This window comes from Schistocerca piceifrons, chromosome 7, assembly GCF_021461385.2.
Source record: "Schistocerca piceifrons isolate TAMUIC-IGC-003096 chromosome 7, iqSchPice1.1, whole genome shotgun sequence".
Classification (NCBI taxonomy): domain Eukaryota; kingdom Metazoa; phylum Arthropoda; class Insecta; order Orthoptera; family Acrididae; genus Schistocerca; species Schistocerca piceifrons.
This window is the reverse complement of record NC_060144.1, coordinates 275,594,655-275,600,582: the sequence shown is the minus strand read 5'-3', so window position 1 is coordinate 275,600,582 and position 5,928 is coordinate 275,594,655. Positions and strand designations below refer to the sequence as shown.

Here is a 5,928-nt window from a genome sequence, read left to right as displayed (position 1 = left end):
TCTCTCCGGGGGGCCACAGTAACTTTCATAATATTGTTACATTCCACCCTGGATTTTCCATTGTTTGACTGTTGAAAAACGACTGCACCAGGATGGACAACTGACAACAGTACAAACACTTGATTCGTCGGAAAAGCCTACAACCACACAGTAAAAAATTACAAGTTAAGCTTGTTGTAAGGAGGGCCATTTTGTAAAAGACTGTACAAATAAAGTGAAGAGAGAAATGAGAAGCTGCAGTTATTGTAAAAAAAGAAAAGTTCTTTGATAGAATGAGATTTTCACTCTGCAGCGGAGTGTGCGCTGATATGAAACTTCCTGGCAGATTAAAACTGTGTGCCCGACCGAGACTCGAACTCGGGACCTTTGCCTTTCGCGGGCAAGTGCTCTACCAACTGAGCTACCGAAGCACGACTCACGCCCGGTACTCACAGCTTTACTTCTGCCAGTATCTCGTCTCCTACCTTCCAAACTTTACAGAAGCTCTCCTGCGAACCTTGCAGAACTAGCACTCCTGAAAGAAAGGATATAGCGGAGACATGGCTTAGCCACAGCCTGGGGGATGTTTCCAGAATGAGATTTTCACTCTGCAGCGAAGTGTGCGCTGATATGAAACTTCCTGGCAGATTAAAACTGTGTGCCCGACCGAGACTCGAACTCGGGACCTTTGCCTTTCGCGGGCAAGTGCTCTACCAACTGAGCTACCGAAGCACGACTCACGCCCGGTACTCACAGCTTTACTTCTGCCAGTATCTCATCTCCTACCTTCCAAACTTTACAGAAGCTCTCCTGCGAACCTTGCAGAACTAGCACTCCTGAAAGAAAGGATATAGCGGAGACATGGCTTAGCCACAGCCTGGGGGATGTTTCCAGAATGAGATTTTCACTCTGCAGCGGAGTGTGCGCTGATATGAAACTTCCTGGCAGATTAAAACTGTGTGCCCGACCGAGACTCGAACTCGGGACCTTTGCCTTTCACGGGCAAGTGCTCTACCAACTGAGCTACCGAAGCACGACTCATGCCCGGTACTCACAGCTTTACTTCTGCCAGTATCTCGTCTCCTACCTTCCAAACTTTACAGAAGCTCTCCTGCGAACCTTGCAGAACTAGCACTCCTGAAAGAAAGGATATAGCGGAGACATGGCTTAGCCACAGCCTGGGGGATGTTTCCAGAATGAGATTTTCACTCTGCAGCGGAGTGTGCGCTGATATGAAACTTCCTGGCAGATTAAAACTGTGTGCCCGACCGAGACTCGAACTCGGGACCTTTGCCTTTCGCGGACAAGTGCTCTACCAACTGAGCTACCAAAGCACGACTCACACCCGGTACTCACAGCTTTACTTCTGCCAGTATCTCGTCTCCTACCTTCCAAACTTTACAGAAGCTCTCCTGCGAACCTTGCAGAACTAGCACTCCTGAAAGAAAGGATATAGCGGAGACATGGCTTAGCCACAGCCTGGGGGATGTTTCCAGAATGAAATTTTCACTCTGCAGCGGAGTGTGCGCAGATATGAAACTTCCTGGCAGATTAAAACTGTGTCCCCGACCGAGACTCGAACTCGGGACCTTTGCCTTTCGCGGGCAAGTGCTCTACCAACTGAGATACCGAAGCACGACTCACGCCCGGTACTCACAGCTTTACTTCTGCCAGTATCTCGTCTCCTACCTTCCAAACTTTACAGAAGCTCTCCTGCGAACCTTGCAGAACTAGCACTCCTGAAAGAAAGGATATAGCGGAGACATGGCTTAGCCACAGCCTGGGGGATGTTTCCAGAATGAGATTTTCACTCTGCAGCGGAGTGTGTGCTGATATGAAACTTCCTGGCAGATTAAAACTGTGTGCCCGACCGAGACTCGAACTCGGGACCTTTGCCTTTCGCGGGCAAGTGCTCTACCAACTGAGCTACCGAAGCACGACTCACGCCCGGTACTCACAGCTTTACTTCTGCCAGTATCTCGTCTCCTACCTTCCAAACTTTACAGAAGCTCTCCTGCGAACCTTGCAGAACTAGCACTCCTGAAAGAAAGGATATAGCGGAGACATGGCTTAGCCACAGCCTGGGGGATGTTTCCAGAATGAGATTTTCACTCTGCAGCGGAGTGTGCGCTGATATGAAACTTCCTGGCAGATTAAAACTGTGTGCCCGACCGAGACTCGAACTCGGGACCTTTGCCTTTCGCGGGCAAGTGCTCTACCAACTGAGCTACCGAAGCACGACTCACGCCCGGTACTCACAGCTTTACTTCTGCCAGTATCTCGTCTCCTACCTTCCAAACTTTACAGAAGCTCTCCTGCGAACCTTGCAGAACTAGCACTCCTGAAAGAAAGGATATAGCGGAGACATGGCTTAGCCACAGCCTGGGGGATGTTGGAGGTAGGAGACGAGATACTGGCAGAAGTAAAGCTGTGAGTACCGGGCGTGAGTCGTGCTTCGGTAGCTCAGTTGGTAGAGCACTTGCCCGCGAAAGGCAAAGGTCCCGAGTTCGAGTCTCGGTCGGGCACACAGTTTTAATCTGCCAGGAAGTTTCATATCAGCGCACACTCCGCTGCAGAGTGAAAATCTCATTCTGGAAACATCCCCCAGGCTGTGGCTAAGCCATGTCTCCGCTATATCCTTTCTTTCAGGAGTGCTAGTTCTGCAAGGTTCGCAGGAGAGCTTCTGTAAAGTTTGGAAGGTAGGAGACGAGATACTGGCAGAAGTAAAGCTGTGAGTACCGGGCGTAAGTCGTGCTTCGGTAGCTCAGTTGGTAGAGCACTTGCCCTCGAAAGGCAAAAGTCCCGAGTTCGAGTCTCGGTCGGGCACACAGTTTTAATCTGCCAGGAAGTTTCATATCAGCGCACACTCCGCTGCAGAGTGAAAATCTCATTCTGGAAACATCCCCCAGGCTGTGGCTAAGCCATGTCTCCGCTATATCCTTTCTTTCAGGAGTGCTAGTTCTGCAAGGTTCGCAGGAGAGCTTCTGTAAAGTTTGGAAGGTAGGAGACGAGATACTGGCAGAAGTAAAGCTGTGAGTACCGGGCGTGAGTCGTGCTTCGGTAGCTCAGTTGGTAGAGCACTTGCCCGCGAAAGGCAAAGGTCCCGAGTTCGAGTCTCGGTCGGGCACACAGTTTTAATCTGCCAGGAAGTTTCATATCAGCGCACACTCCGCTGCAGAGTGAAAATTTCATTCTGGAAACATCCCCCAGGCTGTGGCTAAGCCATGTCTCCGCTATATCCTTTCTTTCAGGAGTGCTAGTTCTGCAAGGTTCGCAGGAGAGCTTCTGTAAAGTTTGGAAGGTAGGAGACGAGATACTGGCAGAAGTAAAGCTGTGAGTACCGGGCGTGAGTCGTGCTTCGGTAGCTCAGTTTGTAGAGCAATTGCCCGCGAAAGGCAAAGGTCCCGAGTTCGAGTCTCGGTCGGGCACACAGTTTTAATCTGCCAGGAAGTTTCATATCAGCGCACACTCCGCTGCAGAGTGAAAATCTCATTCTGGAAACATCCCCCAGGCCGTGGCTAAGCCATGTCTCCGCTATATCCTTTCTTTCAGGAGTGCTAGTTCTGCAAGGTTCGCAGGAGAGCTTCTGTAAAGTTTGGAAGGTAGGAGACGAGATACTGGCAGAAGTAAAGCTGTGAGTACCGGGCGTGAGTCGTGCTTCGGTAGCTCAGTTGGTAGAGCACTTGCCCTCGAAAGGCAAAAGTCCCGAGTTCGAGTCTCGGTCGGGCACACAGTTTTAATCTGCCAGGAAGTTTCATATCAGCGCACACTCCGCTGCAGAGTGAAAATCTCATTCTGGAAACATCCCCCAGGCTGTGGCTAAGCCATGTCTCTGCTATATCCTTTCTTTCAGGAGTGCTAGTTCTGCAAGGTTCGCAGGAGAGCTTCTGTAAAGTTTGGAAGGTAGGAGACGAGATACTGGCAGAAGTAAAGCTGTGAGTACCGGGCGTGAGTCGTGCTTCGGTAGCTCAGTTGGTAGAGCACTTGCCCGCGAAAGGCAAAGGTCCCGAGTTCGAGTCTCGGTCGGGCACACAGTTTTAATCTGCCAGGAAGTTTCATATCAGCGCACACTCCGCTGCAGAGTGAAAATCTCATTCTGGAAACATCCCCCAGGCTGTGGCTAAGCCATGTCTCCGCTATATCCTTTCTTTCAGGAGTGCTAGTTCTGCAAGGTTCGCAGGAGAGCTTCTGTAAAGTTTGGAAGGTAGGAGACGAGATACTGGCAGAAGTAAAGCTGTGAGTACCGGGCGTGAGTCGTGCTTCGGTAGCTCAGTTGGTAGAGCAATTGCCCGCGAAAGGCAAAGGTCCCGAGTTCGAGTCTCGGTCGGGCACACAGTTTTAATCTGCCAGGAAGTTTCATATCAGCGCACACTCCGCTGCAGAGTGAAAATCTCATTCTGGAAACATCCCCCAGGCCGTGGCTAAGCCATGTCTCCGCTATATCCTTTCTTTCAGGAGTGCTAGTTCTGCAAGGTTCGCAGGAGAGCTTCTGTAAAGTTTGGAAGGTAGGAGACGAGATACTGGCAGAAGTAAAGCTGTGAGTACCGGGCGTGAGTCGTGCTTCGGTAGCTCAGTTGGTAGAGCAATTGCCCGCGAAAGGCAAAGGTCCCGAGTTCGAGTCTCGGTCGGGCACACAGTTTTAATCTGCCAGGAAGTTTCAAGTTCTTTGATGTCAGACTGCTGGGTGTTGAAGTCTAAGGGATGATAAATGGCTCAGGATGTAACTGCCTTCATGTGTATGAGTCAAGGAATTAACCTAGAAAGTTATTGGTTCATGGATGCAGGTGCTAATGATCACATGTGCAATAATAGAGAATTGTTTAAGAAACCACACAGTGTGCAAAGCATGTCAAAATTTACTGTGGGTGACGGTAAACTTAATGATGTGTTTGGGTGTGATACTGTGAAACTGAATGTGTGGAATGGTGTTAAATGTGGCAAAACAGTGCTAAGTGGAGTGCTTTTTATGCCTCAACTGAAATTCAGTCTGTTTTCTGTGGGAGCAATGTTGGACAAAGATTACTGTTTAGAGTCAAACAAAGAATAATGTGAATTCTTGAATAGTAAAAGTGAAGTCTGTGCATTATCCAAACAGGTCAATAAAATGTATCATATGTTGTTTCTCCTATATAGAACACAATGGAAACTGTCAATGGTTACTCTGACATGTGCAGATAAAATGCACTTCTTGTTGACAATGACTTTTCATCAGTCAGTATCAATAGTGGCCTGGTAAATTTGTCTAAACGTGTTGAAAACTTGAGTGTTTGGCATAAAAAATGGTGGGAAAGTTCTTTTTGCATAAGAGAGTGGACTTTGTTGACAACTTTGTTGATTGTGAATGTTGTTTGGCAGGTAAACAAATTTTCTTGCCTTTCCCTATTAGCTCATCAAGAGCTAACGCGGACATGTGTTGCACTTGTTTGGAGGAGTGAGATATCTTTTTTTTTTTTGAAGGATGACTACTCGGGCTATTGCAAAGTATTCCTTATGAAACAGAAGGGTGAAGTTAAAGATCTGATTAGGAATTTTGCTGCAAAAGCTGACAGAGAAACTGGTCTGAAAATTAAAGTTCTAAGGAGTGATAATGAACTGCAGTTTATGAATACTGACCTGGGTACGTTTTTGAATGAAAATGGCATAATCCATTTTAACACTCTTCCTCACTCAATTGGCATCAATAATAGCTACACCAAGAAATAATTAGCACAAATAAAAAAAATGGTCAAATTGCTGTTAAAAACAATATAATTTACTTTTGTCTCATTGACTTAGAATTCTTCTTTGGCAGGTTGTTCACTTCAATGGCCTTGCTTCATACAAGAGGGATGAGTTGTGCTTTCATGTCCTTAGGGTGTAATCAAATAATGAACCAGATATTGAGATTGTGCTTAATTTTTTTTAACATTTACAAGAATTATAACTCATCATTACTGTTTACATCTCACT

The 5,928-nt window shown here is 47.4% G+C and overlaps 5 non-coding genes across 5 annotated transcripts; 4 read left to right on the top strand and 1 right to left on the bottom strand.

Moving 5' to 3' along the window:
* Window positions 1–938: 938 nt before the first annotated feature.
* On the bottom strand, window positions 939–1,013 carry Trnas-uga. Its single transcript has one exon. It is a non-coding gene; the product is annotated as a tRNA-Ser (tRNA).
* A 1,718-nt stretch (window positions 1,014–2,731) lies between these two features.
* Trnas-cga lies at window positions 2,732–2,806 on the top strand. The gene has a single exon. It is a non-coding gene; the product is annotated as a tRNA-Ser (tRNA).
* Window positions 2,807–3,634: 828 nt separating this feature from the next.
* On the top strand, window positions 3,635–3,709 carry Trnas-cga. The gene has a single exon. It is a non-coding gene; the product is annotated as a tRNA-Ser (tRNA).
* A 527-nt stretch (window positions 3,710–4,236) lies between these two features.
* On the top strand, window positions 4,237–4,311 carry Trnas-cga. The gene has a single exon. It is a non-coding gene; the product is annotated as a tRNA-Ser (tRNA).
* Window positions 4,312–4,537: 226 nt separating this feature from the next.
* Window positions 4,538–4,612, top strand: Trnas-cga. Its single transcript has one exon. It is a non-coding gene; the product is annotated as a tRNA-Ser (tRNA).
* Window positions 4,613–5,928: the final 1,316 nt, after the last annotated feature.